The sequence below is a fragment of the Hipposideros armiger genome, unplaced genomic scaffold (assembly GCF_001890085.2).
Source record: "Hipposideros armiger isolate ML-2016 unplaced genomic scaffold, ASM189008v1 scaffold_33, whole genome shotgun sequence".
In the NCBI taxonomy this organism is placed as follows: domain Eukaryota; kingdom Metazoa; phylum Chordata; class Mammalia; order Chiroptera; family Hipposideridae; genus Hipposideros; species Hipposideros armiger.
This window is the reverse complement of record NW_017731383.1, coordinates 3,080,510-3,106,569: the sequence shown is the minus strand read 5'-3', so window position 1 is coordinate 3,106,569 and position 26,060 is coordinate 3,080,510. Positions and strand designations below refer to the sequence as shown.

General features: G+C 50.8%; 1 long non-coding RNA gene across 1 annotated transcript; it reads right to left on the bottom strand.

Annotated features, from left to right (window-relative positions):
* Positions 1-1,119: 1,119 nt before the first annotated feature.
* LOC109380172 (uncharacterized) lies at positions 1,120-2,477 on the bottom strand. Its single transcript, XR_002123389.1, has 3 exons — positions 2,384-2,477; positions 1,716-2,017; positions 1,120-1,444 (listed from the first exon to the last, which is right to left on the bottom strand). It is a non-coding gene; the product is annotated as an uncharacterized LOC109380172 (long non-coding RNA).
* Positions 2,478-26,060: the final 23,583 nt, after the last annotated feature.

The window sequence follows — 26,060 nt, the reverse complement described above, 5'->3', positions numbered from 1 at the left end:
CCAACATGGGCCAGTGAAGCAGCGTCCTCCACAACTAGACTGAAGAACAAAAGGACAGCAACTTGTCTGTTCCCCTTCCCCGATTCCCCAACGCTGTTTCCTCCCCCAATTCCCCAATAAAATCTTAAAAAAAAATTATACATATTTTTACATACACCAAAAGTAGAGACAAAAGCACACATTTCTCTAAACCCATCACCCAGCTTCAATGGTGGTCCACATTTTGCTATTTTTGTTTCAGTCATACTCCCTGACATCTGGTAGGAATATTTGAAAAGTCAATTCCAGACACCATTTAACATGGCCATAATGCCATTATTTCACTTCCCAGGATGTACAATTATTCCTTAATATCATCTAATACACCTTCGGGGATCCATTTCCCCAGATGCTCTCAGGAAAGTATTTTTACAGTCGATTCTTTTGGACAACTGCTCTGGCTCCACATTGCAGGGGTTGAAAGAAACTTTTTAATCAAAAGAGTCTCCCTGCTCCCTGCTTTTATGCCAGGTATTTGTTGAAGAGGCGAGGTCAGTTGTCCTGCAGATGGCCCTACATCCTGGATTTAGCTGATTACTTTCCTGTGGTTTCATTTAACATGAAGATAAGAATGTTCCTCTTACAGCTAAGAGAGCCAATAATATCGTAATGACCATGTACGGTGATAGATGGGTACTAGACTTATTGTGGTGATGACTCTGTGAGGTATATTAATGTTAAGTCACTATGTTGTACACCTGAGATTAATATAATATTGTATGTTGTATGTCAACTATAATTAAAAATAAAATTTAAAACAACAAAAGAATGTTCCTCTTACCTCTTTTACTTAGAACTAGAAGAAATAGGTTTTGGTGAGACTTCATCTGTGATTCCCAGAGGTGGGGTCGATGGGTCAAAGGGTATGTGCATTTAAAATTTTGACATGTAGAAGGTTATTCAAATTTGCACTAACTGCCTTCCCTGCCCACCATGGATGGGCACGCCCGTTCTCCTCCATCAGCTCCATCAGAGCTGACTCCCAGATTATCATATTTTGAACGTGTGATAATTCTTCTGGCCACAAGAGGCCAGCAAGGCCCAGCACATTGGACCCACGCGACAGGCTGGATCCTGGGCTTTGGTTCCTGTCTTGGAGGCGGGCCGGGATCAGGGGTGTCCAGTAATCAAGAGGTGGGTAGGTGGGGCAGAGGGGCTGGGCCTGTCACAGAGGCCCCATGAGAGAAGGGCTAAACGTCAGAGCTGGTGGAGTATAAGTACTCCAGCTCTGTTCTTCTTTGGGTATTGTTATATTTTCATTTTACAATTTTAGAGCTGGATTACCTTCGTTTTAGAAATGAAAAACCTGAGGCCCAGGGAGAGAGCGTGAGGTGTCTGAGGTAACACAGCATCCGACTGGACCAGGCCCAGGCCCTCGCCTCCGGCTTCTCCACTCCAGCGCTCCCTGGGGTGGGAAAAATTCAGGGTCAGTGGTTCCGCAGTTGTAACCGTTAAGAAAAGCACACTCTAGAAAAGCACAATCCAGCAGTACCCGTCTAGATAAACTTGACTTTTTGCGTCTCTTAAACGTGTGGAGCAAAAACAAAAGTTTTGAAACCTACTTTCCATATCACACCAGTTTTTGTAAACATTTTGAGCATGATATTTTTGTCTTTGCCCCACGTGAAAATTTAAATAAAAATCTGGAGGATTTTAAATAAAAATCTGGAAGTCACCTCATCCTCTGGCAAGATGTTTGGTAGTTTTCTTATGACGAGTCAGGTTCTTATTCTTGATACCGTTTGCCTGTTTTTTGGTTTTTAAAATCTAAGCTCCCAAGTCAACGGAGGGCCTGGATTTGAACTTGGCTCCATCCTCTAAGAAAGTCTCTTTAGCTCCAGTGTTCTCTTTGAGAACGAGACTGTTGGATTTGAATGTTGCCTGTGGGCCCCTGGTGAACGCACGCGTGATACCAGTCTCTCCAGCTCCGGGGTTTGGACTGCAACTTCTGAGCATGCAGGACTGAGATAAGCGGTGTCTAGAAGACAAAAACCAGAGGACCCCGACCTGGCCTCAACACCTCCTCACCCAGTTTACTGCCTGCTCTCTGCTGCTCTGGAAGTTCAGGGTTTGGATTCCTGGCTAAGTCAGGAGCGGAGCAGAGGCCAGAAGGGCCTTTTGTTTGGAGGAGGTGGGAGGCTGGGAAGAGAGTAAAGGGGACCCAGGAATGGCGGGCCAGGCAGTTCAGAGCAGTAAGGTCCGAATCAGTGGAAGCTCTGATCAGGAATGAGGGGTGTCCCTCTAGGCTGTCAGCCCCTCAGCAGATTCCTCACCCACCGGGGGCCTCTTTCCTGCAGCTGAACCACTGACTGATGGAAGGGATGTAAAGGCCCAATTCGCTCACCCCTGGGGAAAACCTTGAAGGGTCTCCAGAGCTTCAGAACTCCCCTCCAGGCCTGCTGAGGCCACTGTCAAGAGAGCCCTGCAGCCCAGCCTCTCCCTCTGCCTCTTCCTGCCTTCCCCCGCCCCCCTGCCCCTGCTGTGACCCCACGAATAGCCCCTTAATAAATCTCCTCATGCTAATCTCATCTCAGAGCCTGCTTCCTGGGAACTCAGCCAGCAACAAGCTCCTTCCTGGGAGCTGCTTCTCTCCTCTCTGGGAAGACCTGAAACTGGCTCAGGGTGAGGGGGGGGCAAGCCTGGAAGAAGGAAGAGCCCCCCACGGCTTCCCTGGCTGGGCAGTGGCTGGACAAGGCCTGGCCCATCAGGTCCAGGGCCCAGCACACTGCAGGCTGAACAAAGCATGAAGCTTTGGAGTCCAGGTCTCCGTGAGGACAGAGGACAGAGGAACCTGTTGGACTATCTCCCCAGCAGTTATATATACACACGTATAAAATAAAATCTGGACTATATATGCTATACAATCTGAGATATATATGTATACATATAAACTATTTTTAATATGTATGTGTATCTATACATACACACACATGTAGATAAGATATAGGTATATAGATACTATTTAAAGGTACCGGAGAGTGACTAGAGCAGACAGAAATAGGAGGGACTCTTGAGAGACAGTGACATTTGCAAGTTCATGGCTCTGTGCACGAGGACATCCCCCAAATCCTATAGCCTTTCTGGTTTAGAGTGTCAGAGGTTGAAGTAAGGGGCTGACAGAAGATCCAGAAAGTTTTTTGGGGGGGTGATTCTGGAAGGGGAGGAGCTACAGAGGGGTTGAGCTGTTGAGCTGTAGAATCTGCATTTGAAATCCACCTAAACTTCAGCTCACCACTAAACTGAGCGGCGATTTCAACCACCGAGGAGGCTGAGTTTTGAGTCTATATGACTTCCTGCTAAAACAAAAAGTCAATACTCTTCAGAGGAACATAACAAAATTCAGAATCTCTGCAATGTGCCATTTATAATGTCCAGTATCCATTAAAAAAAATCACTAGACTTGCAAAGAAATAGAAAAATGCAACCTATTACAAGGAAAAAAAAAGTCAATAGAAATCAAACCAAAGTGGCCCAGATGTTGCAATTAGCAGACAAGGACTTGAAAGCAGTGATTGTAAATATGTTCAAGAACTGAAAAAAAGTGATTACTGAACAGAAAAGGGACTCAGCAGAGAAATGGAAACACAACAAAGAACCACACAGAAATTTTAGAGCTGAAAAGTATAATAACTGGAATCAAGAAGAAATGGATTCACTCATGCTTTAACCCCTATGGCTGGTTGTTCTGAGGTTGGTGGGCCAAGAACCTTTATTTACACTTATGAAGCTGGATGACATGGCACAGTGGTGGTGAGCTTGGGTTCTGGAGGCAGATGATCTGGGTTCAAAGCCCAGCTCCACATTTATTAGCTATGTGTCTTAGAGTAAGTCAACCAGCTTCGCCAAGACTTGGTTTCCTTGCCTCTATCACTGGGTGTATAATATACTTGAGTGCCTCATTGGGAGCCTAGAAGGCTAATGTGACACGTGGTTAAGATTATCCCTAAAAATTCTTTCTTTTTTTTTAAAGATTTTTTTTTATTGGGGAATTGGGGGGATGGGAACAGCGCTGGGGAATTGGGGAAGGGGAACAGACAAGTTGCTGTTGTTTTGGTCTTCAGTCTAGTTGTGGAGGACGTTGCTTCACTGGCCCAAGTTGGCACCATCACTGCGCTCTTCCCGGGTGAGGCAGATCAGTCGCCGACTTCTGGACGGCCTCTCACAGCAGCTGCTGGCCGCTCACGCTGGCTGCTGGCTGCTCACGCTGGCTGCTGGCTACATACGGTAGCCCATGGCAACCCACTGCCACAGGGACTGCAGCCTACGCCATCGCCGGCGACTCACGGCAGCCCAGCTCCAGGTTGAGCTGTTGTTCAGCATCTTAGCTGTGAGGGCAGTGTCACTGGCCCTCATATGTGGGATCCGAACCGGGGCCCTCTGGCGTCCCAAGCCAGTTCTTAATCATTGCGCCACTTGGCCGGCCCCTTAAAAAATCCTTTCAGTCACCCATAGAGTATAGCAACACACTCACCCTGTATTGTGATGCTCACCCCAACTAAGTATTGAGACCCGCTTGGGCTACACTCAAGGTTGAAAGCAAAAAGCAGCCTCAGTGTAGATATCTGAGCTTTCAAATATGTATGCATTCAAGATACCTGCCACACCCCTAGTGGTGAGAAAGGGTGATGGAGGATTTAAAAATTGTTCACTTAGGCACACTGGGCAGCTCCCACCCTTCACCTCCAGGGCAGGTGGCTCAGTGGATGAGCACTGGCCTCTAGACCCAGACTCCCTGGGTCTGACTCCTGACTTCTCTGTTTGCCATTGACTTTAGGTGAGGGATTTAACCTCTTTCGTACCTCAGTTCCTCCTTTTGAACACCAGACACACCATGGTTCACCCAAAACAACTTGGCAATAAATAGGAATGAACGGCTGATACATGCAACAACTTAGATGGACCTCACAGGCATTATGCTGACTATCAGAGGATATCAAAAATATCAAGGGCATTATTTCGATTACAGACTGTCTGATTCCATTTATAGGAAGTTCTAGAACAGGCAAAACTAATCAGAACAGTGGTTGCCTCTGTGAGTGGGGTGGGGACTGACTGGCATAGGGCATGAAGGAACTTTCTGGGGTTCTATATCTTGAAAGGGGTTTGGCTTACACATGTGTATGCATTTACCAAACATTAGCAAGTGTTTACTTGAGATTTGTACAACTCACTCTTTGTAAATTTCCCCTCAAAAAAGGACCATAAACATATGTTCAACCCTAGTTAATGATACACATGTCGAAGTGTCTATCATGATGTCTGCAAACTACTTTGAAAGGCATCAGAAGAAAAAGGTGGATTGCTGGATGGATTGAGGAATAGACACATGATAGGATAAGAGGTTAATGGTAAGTTCTGGGTGGTGGGTATATATGTTCACTGTACAATTCTCTGAACTTTTCTGCGTGCTTAAAAAAGTTCAAGAACATGTTGGCAATATTATTCGGTTGTCGGAAAAGTCATGACATATTTTTTCTGTTTTTCGTTGCAAAAATGCGTCATGACTTTTCCGACAACCCAATAATTGCCAGTGATTTGTCTTTCTTAGCGGTACATAAAAGTGCACCTTATAGTGGATGCTGTCTTCACTTTGATGAATGTGGCATTATCATGAAGAAGCTGGGGCTCAGCCAGGAACTGGGCACTGCCCCCAATGATTGCCCTTCCCCCATTTCCTTTTGAAGACATGTGGGTTCTGCCTCCCAGAATTTCTATGCTCTGCTCCCTCAGCTCAGCTCCTGCCCTAAGTGGTAGCCTATTCTTCTGTGGGTACCAAAGTCACATCCTCCTGTAGCATGCGGAGTGTCACTCACTGGCTCCCTTGATTAAAACTATTTATTTGCTTCTTCAATCAATGCCTAGAGGATAGAGTCCAGACCCCCACTCAGGTTTCAGGAACTGGCAGGACCTCAGCCACGCCATACTGCTCCATGCCACTGAGCCTTTCCAGATGCTGTTCCCTTTGCCTGGAAGGCACTTCCTCCCCAGGCTGCCTCCTGTCCTCATGGCTAACTTCTATCCATTTTACAAGCGTCAGCTGAGAAGTCCTCCCAGTCTTCCCCCCATCCCTGTCCCCAGGCAAAGTGGCTTCCCCTTCCTGCCCCCCCCCAAGACCTGGCCTGCCCCTTGGTTGTTGCTTCACCAGGTGTGGCCTCCCCCGTCCACCCGTGTGCCCCAAGCAGGGAGGCAGACACACTGAAAGAGAAATACTGAAAAAGAGCAGGGGGTTAGGAGTGAGCTTGGCCTGGGTTCGAGACCCAGCCCCAGCCCTTTCTACCTGTCACCAGCTGCCTCTCCAAGCCTCAGGTGGCTGATCAGTGGGTGAATGGAAATAATTTTTCTGGTTGTTGGAAGGATTCATGAGATGAGGTATGTGAAGAGTCAGGCATGTGGCATTTATTCAAATTCACTGAGTGAATGAAAAAACGGTTTTCCATGGTCTCGTGTCACTTCTGTCATAACAGACCCTAAGCTCTAGGTGGCCGGGACTACGCCGTCTAGGTCCCTTCCAGCTCCGACACACTGCTAGGCACATAGTTCGTAGTAACTGACTGGGGGTTAAAGTCACCAGGAGGGAGGGGGAGAATCGGCCAGAGGGTGCAGTGGGGTCCCAGGGACAGGCAGACGGCAGAGGCTGGCCTCGGGGAGGAGGCTGTGATGTGGTCAGGGTCCCGGGACGGGGAGAGAAGCCTGGGTGGTTGGGAGGACTTGATCTCACCTGCCTGCTTCCCACGGGCCCCTCTGCAGAGCTGGGGACTCAGTAAGGCTTAATCAGTGTTTGCTCAACAGTGTGGGGGCTTTAGGGCTAGACAGACATAGGTGTGGTGTCCAGTCCAGCTGGGTGGCTTTCTGGTCATGTTTCCTGGTCTGTAAGTTAAAAACAGCAATACCTACCACGTTACGGAGCGGATTAAAGGGGAAACCAAGTTTAGTAATAACGTCGAGCCTGAGACCACAGAGCTAACAGGAGGCTGGCTTACACTAAAGGGAGAACTCCTCAGGGACCACTCTCAGGGCAAGGAGTGGTTAGCAATGAGCATAGTTGGACTTCTGACGGAGGGGAGCAGACCCCGGCCCTGTGAAAGCCCCATAGTGGGGAGCCCCTGGTGCCCACCTCATCTCCTCTCTCACACACACACACACACACACACACACACACACACAGCCCAACCCTGACTCCAGCCTCAGGAGTCAGGCCCTCGGTTGCCATAACAACTGGATCCCGGCAGTAAAAATAGTAACTTATTTCTTATTCAACTTCTTTTGCTCTTGGAGAACAAGAAAATCCATTTCTAGGCTTGTGTTTCCTTTTAGGGGTCTCCTCTGGAGCCCTGCTGAGCCCACTGCCAAGGTCAGCTTGAAGGTCAACCGCAGGCAGAGCCAGGAGCCTGGGGAGGCCCGTCCCAATCCTTTGCCTCCCTCAGCCTCTGGGAAGCTGTGGTTACCCTGGGAAGAAGGGGCCACTGGAGGTCAGGCCTCTGGGGGCTTTCACCTTTGCAAAGCCAGCAGGGACCTTTTTGGGAATTGAGGTTGAGGGCTGAGGAGGAGGTGTGGCTGGCACCTGGGGACACTTATGTCCTGCTGTGACTGACACTGAGGCCTAAGGTGGGGGTGTGGGAGGTCAGAACAATGGTTATGGAGGTCAAGGTCAGGGAAGGAGCCATGAAATGCAGGCCTCACCTGCTTCAGTTTGACTGCGGCTGCTGGAGGTCTGAGAAATCATTAGAACGGGACTTGTGTGTCGGCCATGAGCTCAGAGCCCCAAGAGCTGGGCTCCAGGGCAGGTCCTGCCCCTCACTTTCCCTCCTCCATATGAGGGACAGAAGGCGCTGGTCACTACAGTCATGAGCCTCACCGGTTCCTAACCATGACTCCCAGTAAGAAATACATTTTCCATCCTAACCAAGCACAAAAAGTGTACAAAAAACCAAAACAAAAGTTCCTGAATGTGACTGTATGGTCTGCTAGTGCAGTGGTGTCCCACAGAACTTTCTGTAATGTTGGAAATGGTCCCATGCGATAGCCACTGGCCACATGTAGTCATTGAGCGCTTGAAATGTAGCTCACGTGGGCGAGAAACTGCACTGTAAATTTAATTCCATTTTACTTAACATAGAAATCACATGAGGCTGGTGGCTGTCGAATTGCAAATTGCAGCTCTTACGAGGTCCAGGTGGGCAATTGGAAACCCCTGGCTCTGACGGATCCTTTCAGCTCAGCCCTCCAGCCCCTCCTCAGGGGTGGGCTTCTTGCCCTGCCAATCCTCTGGCCCACAACACTATCCCTTGGCCTTCCACTTACGCCAACCTTGACCTCAACACCTGGCCGAAACCCAACTCACATCTTCCCTCGCCTCTCAGCTGCTCCTCCTCTGGCCTCATCCCGCTCCCCCAAGTGGCACCAGTACCCACCTGGCAGGGCCAAGGGTCACCCTGACTTCTCTGTCCCCTTCAGCCTCCATTTCTAATCCATCAACAGGGTCTAGTGGATTTTACCTGGAAACATCCCTGGATTCTTTCTCTGGTCCCCACCTCCAGGCCTCCCTCCCCCCAGCCACCACTCCCACCCCACCCCACCCCACCCCCAGCCCTGCAGTGCCGCTGGTCCTCACTGTTAACAGGTNCCTGCAGCCCCGCTGGTCCTCACTGTTAACAGGTGTGTGTGCCCACAGGTGCCCAGCATTTGGAGCACAGAGGTGAGTTAGATGGAGACTCTGTTTTTCTCCATCTTGTTCCAGCATCTAGGGCCGAGGGTGTGAGTGGGATGATTTTCTGAATGTGTAGTAGGATCTCAAATAAAGCATTGTTATAAAAAGTAGCAGGGAGCTGGGGCTTGGGAACCCACCAGAGGGGAGAGGAGAAGGGCGCATCGCGTTCCTGGAAAGGAGGGGCCTACCCTTCAATATGGGGCCCTGTCCTGCCTCCAGCAGCCCCCAAGGGTGTCACCCTTCCAGTAGGTGGCTTCCCACAGCCCAGAGCCCTGGCCAAGGTCTCCTAAAGGAGAAAGCTGGATTTCGTAGACGACACAGTGGGAGTGGGCAGGTCCTGGGTACCCTGGAATCAGGCGACCAAATGCGTGTGACCCTGTCTAGGGGTCCTGATGGTCCCTAGAGTCACAGCCTCTGGGAGTGAGAGCGGGGTTTCCCAGAGGCTCGAATCTTTTGGGGCCGTCGCGCCTCAAACGGACCAGGCAGGCGGCGCTGGAGGTGGGAAAGCGCGCGCTCCAAGTCCACTCGGGGGCCGGCCACGCCGGGGCCGAGGGCGGGCACGCAGGCAGTGCCCGCGTCTTCCACCTCAGGGTCAGCCGCCTTCTCACTCTAAAATCTACGGGCGGAGGAGACACTGGCAGAGAAAGAAGGGGCTGCATTTAGGAGACCCTTCGCCCCCCCGCAACCGGGGCGCGAGCTGGAGGGGTCCGCCCCGCACAGGGAGGGCGCTGGCGCCGCGGGGCCCAAGGTGATTGGCCCGGAGCCCCCAGCCCCGCCCCGCCACCATCTGCTCGCGATTTACGTCGGCGGCTCGGGCGCCCGGGCTCCGGCTCGGGCCCCGCGCCCCCGCCTACCTGCTGCGCTCGCGCCCCGTGCGCGTTTCCCCCGCCCCCCGCGGGCGGCCAAGCTCTGTTGTCTGAGCGCCGGCTGGACGCCGATGGAACCGCCGCAATGTTCGCCCCCCGGCTACTGGATTTCCAGAAGACCAAGTACGCGAGGTGAGCAGGGGCGCGGGGGGCGCGCGGCCGCGGCTCTGTTTCTGTCCCCGCCGCCTAGAGCATTCCAGTGGATAAAGGGACCCTAACCCGCCGGGAGAAACCAGACACCAGGGTCTTTGTCAGAGTCTCCGCGCTGGGCTTGAGCCCTGGACCCGGAGAGAGTGGGTTCCGGGCGCCCCACTCTTAGCCGGGTGCCCTGAGGCGAGTCGCTTCATCTCTCTGAACCTCAATTTCCAGGTCTGCAAATCGGGGATGAGAGTTCTAACCCTTGGGGGTTCCCGCGATGATAATCCCTGGAAAGCACTTTGCCCAGCGCCTGGAGCAGAGTAATCCTTCAATGTCTAACCTGGAGCTTTTGTTAATGATAATAGGCGTTGGCCCCTGTCCCCAGACCCCAGCGCGCACGGCTCCTGTGCCCGCCACCACTCCTATACCCCGCACCACCCCTGACCTCCTTCATAGCAAGCTGGAGGAATGGATAGGTGCTCTTTTCAGGTGGGGAAACTGAGGCTTGGGACCCAGGAAGAACTGCCTGTGCACGTTGGCCTTTTCACAGTGTGAGGTCCGTGGTCCCCTGAGTCTCACTTTCTTCTCCTAAAATGGTGCTGACAGATGCTCCCATGGGGTTGCTGAGCTGGAAGCCAAGCTCCGGTTGCTTTGTTTCCTAATTAAAGGGAGACAGGGGTGAGGGGGGCACAATTATTAAGTTCCGTTAAGAGTGGGCTTCCTTGAAAGCTGGCATGAAAACCCTTGCCTGAAGCTGCCCCTCAGCTCCCCAGGGGCCTCAGGAAGGACAGGCCGTCCTGGAATGCAGCCTGGGCCTCTCCTCCTGCCTGGCAGGGAGGGGGCACCCTGCCTTCCCTGCCCCCTCACCTCTTCCCCTTCCCCTCAAGGCTAGTCTCCCTGGGCGGTGGCAGGTGGTGGTGGAGTCCTGTTGGCATCACCTTTGATATTCACATCCACGTGTCTCATTGTGAATCCCTGGTGCCGCGAAGTCTACAGGTGACCCCGGACACCCTGGTTGAGTGTGGCCTGGCACGAGGGCACTGAAGCGGGAGGCAGGACTGGCCCTTCCCCCTCAGGCCCTCTGTCCATTTCCGGGGGGCGGGGGGTTCTGAGTGTCTTTTTCATAAAGTTGGGGAGTCCCATCGGGAAAGAGACTCCGGGGGAAGGATGTGAGGATGAGATTTTGCGGATTTTCTCTTGGGCCGAAGGTGGAAGGGGCTGGCTGCACAAATCCGTGGGATCTTCTAAGGTGTGGTCACTTGGGCTTTCCACATTCTCAAGGGTCCTGTGTGCTGTTGTGAGATGTGTTTTTGGAGTGTTTTCCCAAAGGGAAGGGAGAAGCCCAGGGCTCGATGCGACAGATGAGACAGGCAGGGAAGGAGCCCCTGCCGGGAGGCTTTGCCTGCCCACGCCTGCTGTGTGATCTTGGGTAGGTGTCTCAACATCTCTGGACCTCAGCCAGTTGATCTGTAGAGACTGGAGGGTTGATCTAAATGACCTCTAGATTTGGACACTGGTGCTGCGCCCCTCCCCCCACTCCCAACTTCAATAGCGCTCTCTCTCCAGCTGGGCTGGGGGTTGGACCATGAGCTCCTCCCTTTAAGCTCCTTCTATGACCAGTGAGAAAATGGAGTGCATTGATGAGAACTACTCCCGTCCCCTTATTGTGGGGCCCTTAAAACCACGCAGGTCACACATTAGGTCCTTAATAAAGGCTTCTTGATTTAGTGAATTTAAGAGTTTAACCCAGTTCTATCCAATAGAGATATTTTAACTAGATGGATTAAAGATTTAAAAGCGAAATTAAAAAAAACTTGAAAACGTTTAGAACACATAAAAGAATATATTGGGTTGTGGCAAAAGTCATGACGTATTTTTGCAACGAAAAACAGAAAAAAATACGTCCTGACTTTTCTGACAACCCGATATTTAGGACTTTATGGTAGGTAAAGATTACTGAAGGCACAAAGAATATAAACCATAAAAGAAACGATAGACAAACTAGACTACATTAAAAGTTAAGAATTTCCATCCATCAAAAAGTGCCATAAAGAAGAAAAGCCACAGACCAAAGGACATATTTGCAGCACATTTAGCCAATGAGTAATTAATATTCAGAATATATAAAGAACTACAATAAGAAAAAGACAACTCAAAAGAAAATGCAAAAAGACAGTCGTTTTGCAGAGGAAAGACCACAAAGGAGCAGTAAGCATGCTCTCATTGGTATCAAGGAAATGCCAAACAAGGGCACAGTGAGATACCATTCTCATATTCACTGTATGAGAAGTGTGACGATATTATTGTAAGGACAGTACTTTGGAAAACAGAAATTACCATGTAAACTTGGACATGTGCACATCCTAAGACATGGCCATTCTCCTCTGGGCGGCTACTCTAGGGAAAGGACACAGGTGTGCAAGTCGAAATGGACACGGACCTTCTCAGCAGCTTTGCTCATGGCAGGCAAGAGCTGGAAACACCCCAGGTGTCCGTCATTGTATTCACACGACGGAGTAGCATTCTGCAATGCAAATGAATTCCAGACAACCATATGGATTCATCTCATAGACGTGCTGAGTGATAGCAAAATATAAAAGAAAGTATAAGAAAGTATGACTCCAATCATGTAACACTCAAAAACAGACAAATCCACTGTATTGTTTAGGAATGCAGAGGCAGGTACATAAAAAGCCAGACAATGGTTATTGCAAAATCAGGTTAGTGGTTACCTCTAAGGGAGGGAGGGCAGAAGTCAAGATTGGAAGGGATACACAGGGTACTTCTAACCTGGCAATGTTCTAATTCTTGACTCGGGAAGAAAAACAAGCTGGAATCTATGTGCCCTAGAAGATAGCACAGTCTCACCTTCCCTGAGACTGACTCATTGTGGCCACACCTCACTGAAAGGGAGGCTGGGCTGGGAAGTGTAGTCCAGCCATCTGTCCATGTTCACTAGCTACTGGCATCTGAGTAGGTACCAGTCAAAATCTGTTGAATGAGTACTGGCTGTGTGACTTTGGACAAGTGAATTAACCTCTAAAGACATTGGTCCCCTCTCTTGCTTAATACAATGCGACTTTAGGCAGGGATCATTATAAAACATTATGGTTATAAATGCAGCCCGTGTTCCTTGGAGAACATTTTTTAAATCATGGGAAGTAGGTACAAAAATGCAAGAAACTGTCACTACCATCTTGAAATCACCATTGTTAAACGTGTTGGTCTATTTTCTTCCAGTCTTTTTTCTTCCATAATTGTTTGCAATGTCAGTTTAATGTGCACCTCATATTCCATCTCATCATTGTACCCTGCTTTATTTTACTATTTCCCAGTTTTGGAAATTTACTTAGGCATTTCCTGTATTCCACGTCTGTAACTAACACTGCAGGGACACGAAGACACCAGCATTCAGGAGAATTCTCCGTGTGGACATATACCTGATCCTTTGTCAGTTCTGGACATTGGCCAAGTCCCATGGGTCACCAGGTCTGTGTACCTCTCACTGACTGCCCAGTTTACAAAGACCAGGTCAGAGGGCTCCCACTAGGAATGGCACCCCCATAGTGCAATCTTGCCACAGGGCTTGTGGTTGCTCTTAAGACCACACAAAGGCTGGGTTGCAGCTCGCTCTACGGGGGCGGCAGGCATCCTTGGGAAGTGGTGGTAGCTTGGAGCGTGTGCTTTGATTCTGCCCTCCTCTTTGCTGTGTTCTCTTGGGCGAGTGATGTATTCACCAAGCCTTGTTTTCCTCCTTGTAAACGAGGCTACTATGGGGGTAGTAATGCACAGGTGGCCCTGGTAGTCCTTCTTTCAATTTAAGTCCTGTCCTACTACCTGCTGTCCCTGCAAAGCCACTCAGAACCAGTCCTACTCTAGCCAGGACCCTGAAATTCTGAAGGTCACAGATTCTGTGAACGCTTTTTGTTCTTAAGGTGGTTAAGCTATTGTGTGTGAGGCATCTAGCACTGGTATACAGTAGGTGCTGCAAAGTGGGGGCTATTCATGTCACAGTTATTGTGATTTACATCCTGTCTCTTTCCAGAGAGGACTCGAGCAGTTTGTAAAAAGTTAGTTTCTTAAGGTCCATGGGGCTGTTGGAGAAACCCTTCCATCTTGCCAAAGCTTCTCTGACTTCAGTAGGTCTGTGTGGATGGAGAAGGACGGTGGAGAGGTGGGGTTCACGGGCACTTCTGCCTTGCTGGCCTGGCACAGGGCTTCACGGACTTGGGGAGATGACCCCAAACCACATACTGGGCCTTGTGCGAAGCACTCTCCATACATCATCTCATCTAAGCCTTGGCAGGCCAGTGAGTAGGGACAGTTGTCTCTACTGGGTTTGCTTGAGGCCATAGAGCAAATGGTGGAATTCACACCTGGGCTTGTTTCTGCTTTTCTGCCTCCCACACAACCACGGGGATAATAATAATCACAGTTACCTACAGGTGCAACGTAAGTGTCTCCCACACCAGACGTCATGCCATCCTCTGCTCCCCACCAGACCTCACGCCATCCTCTGCTCCCCACCAGACGTCATGCCATCCTCTGCTCCCCACTGCTCGCGATGATTAGGAGTCCGAGCCCTCCCCGCTGCCCACGCCTTGCAGGGACTGGCAGGGCTCTCAGAACATGCCATCTGCGCCTCAGCGTCCTTCATCCATTCACTGGTAGGCCCACCCCAAACATTCGCGGGGCTGGAGCAAGTGTCCCAGCTGAAGCCCACATACCATATGTCTGAATTTTTAAAGTTAAAAGGCTAATAAGCCTTCCAACAAAATGGGCTCTGTCCTCATTATTATTATTTTTTTTAGAGGGCAGTGTCACTGGCCCTCATGTGGGATCAGAACCGGGGCCCTCTGGCGTCCCAAGCCAGCTCTTAACCATCGCGCCACTCGGCTGGCCCATCTGTCCTCATTCTTGACAAATATACTCCTGACATAACTGAACATGGTAAAACAGCGGCGTCACAGGATTCAAGACTGGTCATGTCAAAGAAGGCTGAGTTTAGTTACATTTTTACACATCTTGGCACTTGTTGCTGGGCCAGCAACGCTTGGATGAGTGATAAAATACAGGCATAATTTATTGATTATTATGTATTGGGTTGTCGGAAAAGTCATGACGTATCTTTTTTATGTTTTTTGTTGCAAAAATGCGTCATGACTTTTCTGACAACCCAATATATCATACAGTTCATTTTTCTGACTTCATTGCAGTGATATCATTAGTTATGTTATTTATATTCAAGATTTTCACCTAAATTTGGGTTCTGTTAATAATAATTTAAAGCTGTGTTGTCCAGGACTGTAGCACTAGTTGGCTGTGTCTATTTAAGTTTAAATTCTTTAAAATGAAATAAAATTAAAAACCTTGTTCCCCTGTCACACTAGCCACATTTCAAGTGCTCAGTAGTCACATATGGCTGGTGGCTACTGTATTGGACAATATAGATATATAACATTTCCATAATTGCAGAAAATTCTCTTAAAGAGCTGTAGTCTAAAGGATTAAAAAGAAAAATGTAATTTAAAAAACCCCACAAATGTAAATTAACACAAGTGTAAAAAAAAAAATTGGAAAAAAATACAATTATTTTTATTTTAAAATACCCAAAATTTTCTGTTAAATTTAAAAGGCAAAAGACAAATTAAGATACATAAGTGTAAAATTTAACGTCAAGAAGTATTTAAGTAAAACCAAAGTTTTATTTTTATTTGATGTTTTTTGCAAATGTGATTGAATCTTATTTTATGAAAACGCAAGTGCCGACTTCCAGAGTTTAAAGTCCACCTAGATGCCAACAGAAAGACTAGGAACCACGTCTTATGCGAGGTAGGTCTAGCCCTGCACAAAATCAAGTTCAGGAACAGTACGAAGTGGCTGACTTTGTCGCGACCCCCAGCCGCACCACAGAGTGTGTGATGGCTTAGCTCACAGGAAGTAGGAGTGTGGACAGGGCTCACCATGGCTGAGGGAAGTCACTCCTTAAACGGCACCCCTGACGGAATTTAGAATTTAGTGCGTTTAGGGCTCCCTGGGACCTGGAGCTGGAGGCTCTGTTGTACGGGGTTGCCGTGGGCATGCCTCGGGGACTCTGGGTGTTTGCCCCATTCTCGCTTTCGCTGTCTAACTTCTTCACCCTCATCTCTGCTGCTTTTCTCTGCCTCTTGCCTGCAGCCGCCTCACCATTTCTGCTTTCTCAGAACCTCAGTTCCTTCATGTCTGTGGCTTGCCGTCTCCATCCTGTTCCACCGTATTTTAATGGCCCTGGTGGCTTGTCCCTCCATGAGCCTGGGGGCAGTGGGGAGAGCAGGTGTATCTTCTCCATGTTACCTGGGAGTGGACGTCACATAACAGATACTTGAGGACTGGGAAGTAGAGTTGCACTGAATGCGGCTTCTGGTGTCAGACCACCTGGGTTTGCCTCGGCCCCCCACGCATTGGCTGTGTGACCTCGGGCATGTTACATGGCCTCTCTGTGCCTTGGTTTCCTCTCCTGGAAAATGGGAAATAATAGTAGTACTAACCTCATTGACTTGATTGACTCTCTGAGCCTCCGTTTCCTACTCTGTAAAATGGACAGAATAAGAGACCCTCATCGCAGAGCTATGTGGAGAAGTGCTTGGCCCAGAGCCTAGCACCGTGAGTGCTCTAACAGTGCGCTGCCTATCCCAGCCCCAGTGGGGGCGCCCTTGAGCTAGTTACCAAGCTTCCCTGGGCGCTGGGTCCTCCATCGCGTCATGAGGGATGGACCAGGTGCATGCACTTACCAGCATGTGGGATGTATTCCTCTGGCCCACAGGGAGCCTGGTGGTCACAGAACGGACGGTGAAGAACCGAATGAAGCAGAGTCATTGCAGACCCACTGTCTTTAGGATTACAGCAAGAGAAGGACTTATCTTGGGGCTAAGTACTTGTGCCTTCAGGTCCCGCTTGCAGGAGACACGTGGGCAGATCTCACCAACCAATTGGTGGGAGCACTGGAAACCACGAGGGGCTTGGAGGATTCTGTGGTTCTCATTTTAGTAATGACTGCTTTGATTGACGTCTTCAGTTGGGGCTGGGTCAGGAGAGGGAGGGGAGATAGGGAGGGGCTATGGCAAGTGTGCTGTCTGATCACAAGGAGCATAACCAAGAAAACACCCATTCCCTCACCATGGGCCCTTGGCTGCGCCAAATTTAAACCTGTATTCCACTTGTTTGTTAATTCAGTCAATAATTGCCGAGGGCCTGTGATGTGTCAGGCACTGTCCTAGGTGCTGGGGGTACAGGGCTGACCAAGACAAATTTCCTGCCCACATGGAGCTCCCATTCTACTGTGAGAAACAGACAACAAATGGATAATTATTGGGTTGTCGGAAAAGTCATGACGTATTTTTTCTATGTTTTTCATTGCAAAAATGTGTCATGACTTTCCGACAGTCCAATATATTGTAAGACGTCAGCTGGTGGTGTGGCCAGGTGAGGGTGTGAGGATTAGGCAAAACGGGGGAAATGATGCTTTCCATATGGGATTGTTTGGAAGATGATGTGAGGAAATGCATGTCAACTGGCATGCAGCTGGTGCCAATTAAATGATGGGCTGATGCAGTGCAGGATGGGACACTTGTTGCTGGGCACCTGGCATGCCCCGAGGAGCTGTCCTTTCAGCACCAGCAGGCCTGGGCTTGTTGCTCTCCTCCTTGACGGCAAACTGAGCTGACAGATCTGCAGGACAAACAGGATGTGAGATTTATCCAGAAGCCCCACTTCAGCAGCAGGCAGAAATGCACCTTCAGATTCATCCAGACACAGTCTACCCCTCCAGGTTTGTCCCAAGTCCCCGTAGTCGAGCAGGGCAGAGTACGGCAGTTCCTGTATCTTTGCTCACCATTCTCCAGCCAGACCAACAGCCGCTTGGAGCAGGGGTTGGTTGGGGGATTTTCAAAGCCTCTGTGTCCCCTGAGGGGCCAGCAAGATCGGTGTGCGGTACGCATGCCAGACTTGTCTACTGGGTGGGCAACCACAGTTGGTTAGTTGGTTCATTGATTCATTCAAAACCTCTGTTGAGAGCCAGGGGCTGGGGTGCAAAAATGAATCGTAGGCAGCGCTTGCTCATTCCAAAGCTCAAAGCTAAGGGGAGGACTCAGTCTGTTAATAGCACCGCGCGAACACATGCATCACTGAGGTATCGATGAATATGCTGGAAACGTGGGTGTGGTTTCTGCTTGTGTGCCTGGGTGAGGAGGGGCTTGAGGGTGAGTTGGGGGCTCTCAGTTACAAGCCTCAACTTGAACTGGCTTAAAGCAAAAAGAAAGACAAGGAGAGGGAGGGGGAGAGGCAAGAGAGAGGAGGACGAGGAGGAGAACAAGGAAAGGAAAAAAAACGTTGCTGGTATTCAGAAAGGAAGTCTGTGGGTTCCGGTACAGCTGGGTTCAGAGTCTCAGAGAGGATCTGGGCTGCTCACAGCCCTTGTGGATGGAGGGTTTCTTTTCCCCGGCAGGAGCACAGTCCTGGAAGTACATGCCCATCCTTGGACCGGTCGCCAGTGTCACAGGAAAGACTGCGAGGTCTATCACAACCCCTCCTTTGGAGCTTGGGTTTTGGGAGTCAGGCAGCTTGGGGTGAGAGGGAGGGGTGCAGCTCTGCCTGTACCCAATGGAGTGAGAGGAGGAAACGGGTGGCCAAAAGTGAAAGTGGGTGCTGTGATAAGATTGAGTGGGGGATAGATGCTGGGCAGGCAAACCCCACTGGTACCCACCAAGGATAGGAGAAGCCATGGGCAGGTTGGGGCATTTGGATGAGTCCTTCAGGGAGGCTCGTGGGTGTGGGAGAGGGACGGGCATGCCTGGAAGAGGGCAGAGTATGGGTGAGGGCTTGGAGGGACAAGTGTAGGGACGCCCAGGAAAGAGTTGGTGCGGCTGGGGCTCAGACGGGTGGTGGTGGGGAAGATGGCTGTAGTCCCTTTGTAATCTCTGGGTACAAAGATTGAAGAGGTGGGGCCCCTCCCCAGGGTTTCTGGGTTCCTGTGAACCTTCTCGCCTGTTAGCTTCCGGTGAGGCAGGGAGGATGGGGGGTGGTCCTTGCTTTAGAGATGTGAACCCTCATTATCACAGTGGGAAGAGGTACCCCAGGGAGCCACAGGGAGGGTGCAAGGCTGAGTCAGTACTACCAGGCGCACACCTCCAGGGGGCGTCTTTCACGTGGAACACCACGTGCAACACGTCAAGGGTCTGTGTTCTCTCCTGCAGACCATGCCCGGGTTCCTCAGACCTGGCGCTTAGTCCAGCCTCCACTCTTCCCACCCCCTTGCTCAGTTTCCCCTTCCTGTCCCTGGCACTCTGTCCTCTGGGATCTTGATCACACGGCCATTCCAAGGTGGCACCAGCCCAAGGACTGTTTTTCCTCCCACTCTGTTTCCCAAAGACTGAGCCAAGACTGTCTGCCTTCCAGGAGCCGTGAATTCATGAATGGACACAAAGAGTACCCCAGGGCCAAGCTGGAGATGGGGGAGGCTCTGCGCGCTGGGGCCAGCTCTGTCCTGGGCTGTCCTTGTCTCTGTGAGGCAGACAGTAGACCCCCTTTGTGTCCTGCACAACTCTCTTTAGTCCTCTGTCTTGGGGACTCAGGGCTGCTGCTGCTGCCGCTGCCAGGCACCAGCCCAGCCCCGAAGGAGCGGCTGCAGCAGCCTTCCTGGGTCTGGGCTCATCTAGGACAGGAGGCCTGATTCTCTCTGGGGGCTCCGGGCCCTGGCCAGGCCCAGGCCAGAAGGAGAGGGAGAAATTGCAGAAGCTCTGAGGCTGGGCCTGGCTGCCCCAGGCTGAAGGAAAGGGAGCAGGAACAGCAGCGGGGGTGCGCTGAGCCCAGGCGGAGGGGACAGGTAGGCAGGTGGGGTCAGCAAGCTTGGGCCCTGCCTGGGGCAGAAATGCGCAGCAGCTGTCTGTAGGGACCCCAGGGCAGTGGCTTAGAAAACACGCCTTACAGACCCTCCCCAGACCTAGCCTGGTAGAAGCCTGGGCCTGCTCCGTCTTTGAACCTTTTGTTCCTGTGTCACATCCAGGAAAGTGTGCCTTTCCACCATAGCGCTCAAAGTCAGCACCCTTGTGGAACCAGCGCCCAGATCAAGACACTCGGTGTTGCCAGTTCCTGGAAACCCCTCCACGTTTCCTCAGTCACTGCCCCCACTCCAGGGTAACCCCTCTCCTGGCTGGATTAACTCATGTCTCAGGAGCCTCCGACTCCAGAAATTTGGAAAGGTTTAAAAGGCTGGACTGTTCCTAACTTCTCTGACGTCTGAATGACTTACTAAATGCTCCAAGATGACAGATTTTCTTGGGTATTTATCAGGCATTACCTGTTGCACACCTGGCTCTGCATGAGTACCAGGAAGACGAAGATGTATGAGGGCCAGTCCCCTGGTCTGCAGTCTAGGGGTGGAGGTGGACCCAGAACACCCAAGGACATATTGTGTGACAGGGGTTACACAGGCTGTTGTGGGAGTCCGAGACAGGGGGCCACTCTCTGCCAAGGAGCACTCCAGGGAGAGAAAAGAGGAATGAGATTCCAGTCAGACAATCGCTGTGCAGTAGCCTAGTGGTGAGAAGGCACTTTATGACCCAGTCTGCATGGGGGAGTGAGGGTAGAGATCAAGGAAGCCCTTCAGAGGAGGGGCCTTTTGACCTGGGCTCTGAAGGCTGAATAGAAGTTTTCAGTTGGAGAAGAGGGAAGAGGGACTTTTAAGCAGAAGGAGTGATGCGTGGAAGGCCCAGAGGCATGGTGTCTGTGGGCTATGGGGAGAGCTCTCCTGGGGTGAGGAAAAGTTGCAGAGTCTGAATCAGGGATTGGAAACCAAAGAGGCAGATTTCCCTGGGAACACAGGGTTGTAGCCCATGTGGAAGTGTCCTGGTATTTCTGTTCTTGGCCTTGGCACAGGCACTTGTTCGCTGGGTCCTCCAGGGCTTTGCCTTGGTTTGCGAGACCTGGGAGTCTTGGTGTGGACTTTCCAAGGTGGGAGGAACTGACAAAGCCAGGGTTCACGGGGACTGCGATTATGGGCAGCTTGTGGTCAGGTCTGCGCTGACCGCTGGCCAATGAGGCGGTGATTTCCGGAGCTGGGATAGAGCTGTCTCTCCCCTTCCTCGGCCACCAGATCCACAAGCAGTCCTCCGTCCCGGAGGGGATGCCCAGATGCATTCATTATACTATGGCGTAAGAGACTGATGCGGAACTTCCCCCGTCAGAGCCACGGACAGGGCTGAAGGGGCAGTGGGTGCGTGAACCAGGAGTCGGATGGTCTGGGTTCCAGTCTTCACGGCATCACTCCCTAGTTTGTGGTTTCACTTCTCTGAACCCCCGAATACAATGACATTCATCCTCTCTGCCCTGTGGAGTTTACAGCGTCGTCGTGAGGCTCTGAGAGGAGGGGGACAGTGAAGGCTCCTGGGTAACTCTTACGCCAGGGATGGCTTCCTATTGTCTGCCCTGTGCCCGTGGCAGACATTGCAAATTCATCACCGGATTCCTTCCCCGACAAGCCTAGGTTCACTCCTCACAGAATCCTTTGCAGCACAGCACTCGAGGCAGCCTCTACCCCGCCCCCCCCCCACCCCCAATCGAGCTGACATGTGAGCTGAATCCTTTCTACTGCCCCTGTTGAGCCTGGTGTCTGTTTTGAGGTCTTGGGGTCTTGTGACAAATGATATTCTACTGTATGGACGGACCATATCTTGTCGATCTATCCATCTGTTTCCCAGGTGATTCTTAAGGTGCGACCAAGATTGAGAACCACTGGCCTAACCTCCTGTAGCCTCATCTTCTCATTGGAATAATAATATCTACTTTGCTAGGATGTTTGGGCTTAAAATGGGTTGCTCTATGTGAAGTACCTGGATGGGTTAAGCACCAGTAAGAACATGGTGCCTGGGCTCTTTGGGGGATCGGTGAAAAGAATGTCTATCCTTTGAGTGCTGCTGTGTGTCACGCACCCCACTGTGGGCTTTTGAGCCATATTATTTTATGTATGGTACCTGCAGGCTAGGTAATAGTACCTCCTTTTACACAGAGGGAAGCTGCAGCCCAGAGATGTTAAGTAATTTCCTGTAGGTCACACAGCAGGCAAGTGACCATGCAGGGATTTTTCCACCAGCTGTGCCTTGCTCCAAAGTCCCTGCCCCTCCAGTTCAGGATGGGAATTCGCCCTTCTGTCCTTGTCTCTGTGCCACCATCTGGCACCGGATCCCTGCTAAGTTTGGGAACCCTCTGCACGGAGTTGCCCTCCTGCTCCCATCAAATGCTGTGGTCACATGGTCATCTAATAAGCAAAAGCTGGCCACAGAATGGGGATTCTGTTCTCCAGAGAGGAGGCAGAAAGGCCTGTTGCCCTGCTTTAGTTTAACTAGCAACAGCCTGCTAGAAATGTCAACCCTTTCAGGAGAAATTTCCCATAATCTTGAAGGCTGCCTGTCTGACTGACAGCTCTGTTTTAGAACATTCTAAATTTTATCTATGCATTTCAGCTGTTAAAAATGACTCCATTGTCCCTCTGCTGGGGAATGGATAAATAGGCCGTTATGTGTGCACACAATGGGATATTCTAACAATAAAAAGTAAGGTTCCATCGATACAGCACAGATGAGTCTCACATGCAGTGTGTTGAGTGAAGGAAGCCAAACTCAGAAGGCCTCATAGAAAAGAAAAAAAAAAAAAGAAAGAAAAAAGGAGGATGAAGGCTTCCGAATAATTGCCAAGATTGGTAATGTTAACATTTAGGAAGGTCTCTTTTCTTCTTGTATAAAACAAGTTTGTCTTCGATACATTTTGAATAGAAAATAAGAAAATCCCTGTGTGGCATTGAAAGCACTTTCTTTTCACCTAAGAATGCACTTGGACTTTATACAATAAATTCTCTTTAGACTTTAAAAAAAGGCTTAGGAGTACTGTACGACTCCATTTGCTATGTGACATTCTGGAAAAAGCCACAGGGAAGGAGAACAGAGTGGTGGCGAAGGGCTGGGGAGAAAGAGGGACTGGGGACCAGAGGGTAATGCATTTTGGAGGAATGATGGATCTGTTATTTATCTTGATTGTGGTGATGGTTACACGACTCTCTACATTTGCAAAACTGATAAACTGTAGCAAAAAAGAGGAATTTTTCTGTATGTAAATTAAGAGGAAAATGAAAACAAACAATTAATTCACTGTCCTCTTAAAATGCCTGCATAGAGGTTTGTGAAGAAAGAAATTAGGCCACAAGGAGTTAACGAGAAGTTCTTGGTTCTTGAAAGCTGTGGGAACTTGATTTCTTGGGCTTTGCCCCTGGCGCCGGGGCCTGTCTCCCGGCCTTGTTTTCTCTCGAAGGTCTTTGTCTCTCCCGGACATTCAATAGCTGCCACTGCATGGGTGAGAGACAAGGAAAGTTTTGTAGAGCCCAGAAATAAATGAGTAACTGCCCATCCTGAGTCGCCATGGCAATCGTGACATCACCCTCAAACCCGTGTGGCTGGCACTGAGGGTGGCTTATGGTGTTTGTTAAAGGAGCAGAAGGAGAGAGGGCAGTAAGGCTGAGTCTGGTAACAGTGGAGGATTCCTGGTCAGAGACTGGGTTCCCACCTTGGAGGAAGGTGTCGGAAGGCTGGGTTCCCACCTTGGAGAAAGGCATCAGAGGTTCGGGTGCCCACCTTGAATAGAGGCATCAGGGGGTCGGGTGCCCACCTTGGAGAAAGGCATTAGGAGGTCGGGTGCCCACCTTGGAGAGAGGCGTCAGGGGGCCGGGTGCCCACCTTGGAGAAAGGCGTCAGGGAGTCAGGTGCCCACCTTGGAGAAAGGCATCAGGAGGACAGGTGCCCACCTTGGAGAGAGGCGTCAGGGAGTCAGGTGCCCACCTTGGAGAGAGGCGTCAGGGGGCCGGGTGCCCACCCTTGGAGAGAGGCGTCAGGGGGCCGGGTGCCCACTTTGGAGAAAGGTATTGGGGGGTCGGGTGCCCACCTTGAATAGAGGCATCAGGAGGTTGGGTGCCCACCTTGGAGAAAGGCGTCAGGAGGTTGGGTGCCCACCTTGAATAGAGGCGTCAGGATGCCGGGTGCCCACCTTGAATAGAGACGTCAGGAGGCTGGGTGCCCACCTTGAATAGAGGCGTCAGGAGGCCGGGTGCCCACCTTGAATAGAGGCGTCAGGAGGCCGGGTGCCCACCTTGAATAGAGGAGTCAGGAGGCCGGGTGCCCACCTTGAATAGAGGTGTCAGGGGGCCGGGTGCCCACCTTGGAGAAAGGCATCGGGGGGTCGGGTGCCCACCTTGAATAGAGGCGTCAGGAGGTCAGGTGCCCACCTTGGAGGGAGGCGTTAACTGCAGCCCAGCCCAGCTGTAGGGAGCACAGATTGGCACAGCCCCCCTCCAGGGCTTTGGGGTAGAATCTATCAAAAGTAACACTGTGTGTATCTGTGTTAGTGTCTGTAGGGCTGTGGTAACAAATGACCACACACACTTAGTGGCCTGAAACAACAGAAGTTTAATCTCTTCCAGTCTGGAGGCCAGAAGGCCAAGATCAGGGTGTGGGCAGGGCTGGCTCCTGTGGAGGCTTAGGGGAGCAGTCTGCTCCGGGCCTGCCTCCCAGCTGCTGGTGGCTGCCAACAGCCCTGGCGTTCCTGGGCTTGTGGACGCATCAGTCCAAGATCTGCCTTTGTCGTCACACGACCTTCTCTCTGTGTCTTCCCTCTTGTAAGGGCCCCAGTCATGTTGGATTAGGGCCCACCCACCCCCTCCAGGGTGACCTCATTTTTATGAATTTCACCTGCAACAACTCTGGTTCCACATAAGGTCACCTTCTCAGGTTCTGGGGGTTTGGACTCTGACACAGGAATTTTTGGAGGACACAATCCAACTTGTAACACTACTTTTGTTGTCATTATGTATTCTTTAATAAGCCAGTCTCAGCCACCGACAACTTCCTCCTGGATCACCTGTGAAGGAGGGATGATGGGCTGCTTGTTTTGGGCTGCTGGGGAGGCTGTGCTTCCGTGAGGTTCCCACCTCCAGGGGTGGGTCCTCCATCTTCTCTGTGATCGTAAGCCCAGCGCTCAGTCTGCCCCTGCACGGATGCTCAGACCCCGTGGGAGATGGAGCACTGATGTCTGTCCTTCCTCTGAACTCCAAGAGCACTGCCACCATCCAGCGCATGGTAGGTGCTCACAAACATTCCCTGAAAGATAACTGAAGATGCTCAACACATTTTTGGCAACTGTCCTGGCATGACACCAGCATACGGAAGGTACTCAATAAATGCTCCATGCACTATACTGACATGGCGCCAACAGACAGAAGGTGCTCAATAAATTCTCAGGGATCTGTACTAGCAAGGAGCCAGGATACAGAAGGTCCTTAATGAGTGCTCTGTGCACTGTATTGCATCGAGCCCTTTGTTCAGAGCCGTGCACTCACTCATTTTTGTGGGTCTTCATGGTAATAACTGGGATCTTGAAGGGGAAAGTTTTTGGTGTTTCAGTGGAGTTTAACCTCATCCGGTGGGTGATTCTTGGCAAAGTCCTAGAGGATCTGTCCATGTACCTGATTCTGAGCCAGCATGATCCTGCCTGCTGGTCCAAGAGCCAGGTGTGTGCGACATCATCCGCTCTTTGCCCAGCCAGGCTTACCCTCCCAGCCTGATTTAAATACCCTGCACAGAGGCCTGCCCACCAGGTGTGGCTGAGCCCTGAACCATCTGAGGTTCACCTCTGCATTGTAGCTCCCCCATCAGTAAAACCAGTGTGGTGATAGCTCCGTGTTCTTGTGGAGCTCCAGTCCACAGGATCAAACAAGAGAACAGAGGGGATGGGGCTTGGGAGATTCCCCCAAAACACCAAAGCATCAAGAATGTTTATCGTTAAGATAAAGTCACCTGGCAATTCCAGGTGTGCCTCCACGCCCAGCAGAAATGAGTGTGGGTGCGCATCAGAGACGTGCACACGGCGCTTATAAGCAGAGCTGTCCATGGTAGCCCCAAGCTGAAACGTCCTCCTTCTATAGATTGGGTGAATGGATTGTGGTGCGCTTACCCGGTGGAATACTATACTGCAATGAAAACAACCAATCGCTGCCTCCAACATGAAGGAACCTCACCACAGACATGCTGAGCCAAGAAGCCAGACACGGAAGGGTGTGTGCTGTGTGATCCCATTGACGGGAAGTTCAAGAAGTTCAAAAACAAGCCCAAGGGGCCGGCTGAGTGGCGCGTTGGTTAAGCGCTGGCTTGGGACGCCAGAGGGCCCCGGTTCGGATCCCACATATGAGGGCCAGTGACACTGCCCTCCACAGCTAAGATGCTGCACAACAGCTCAAC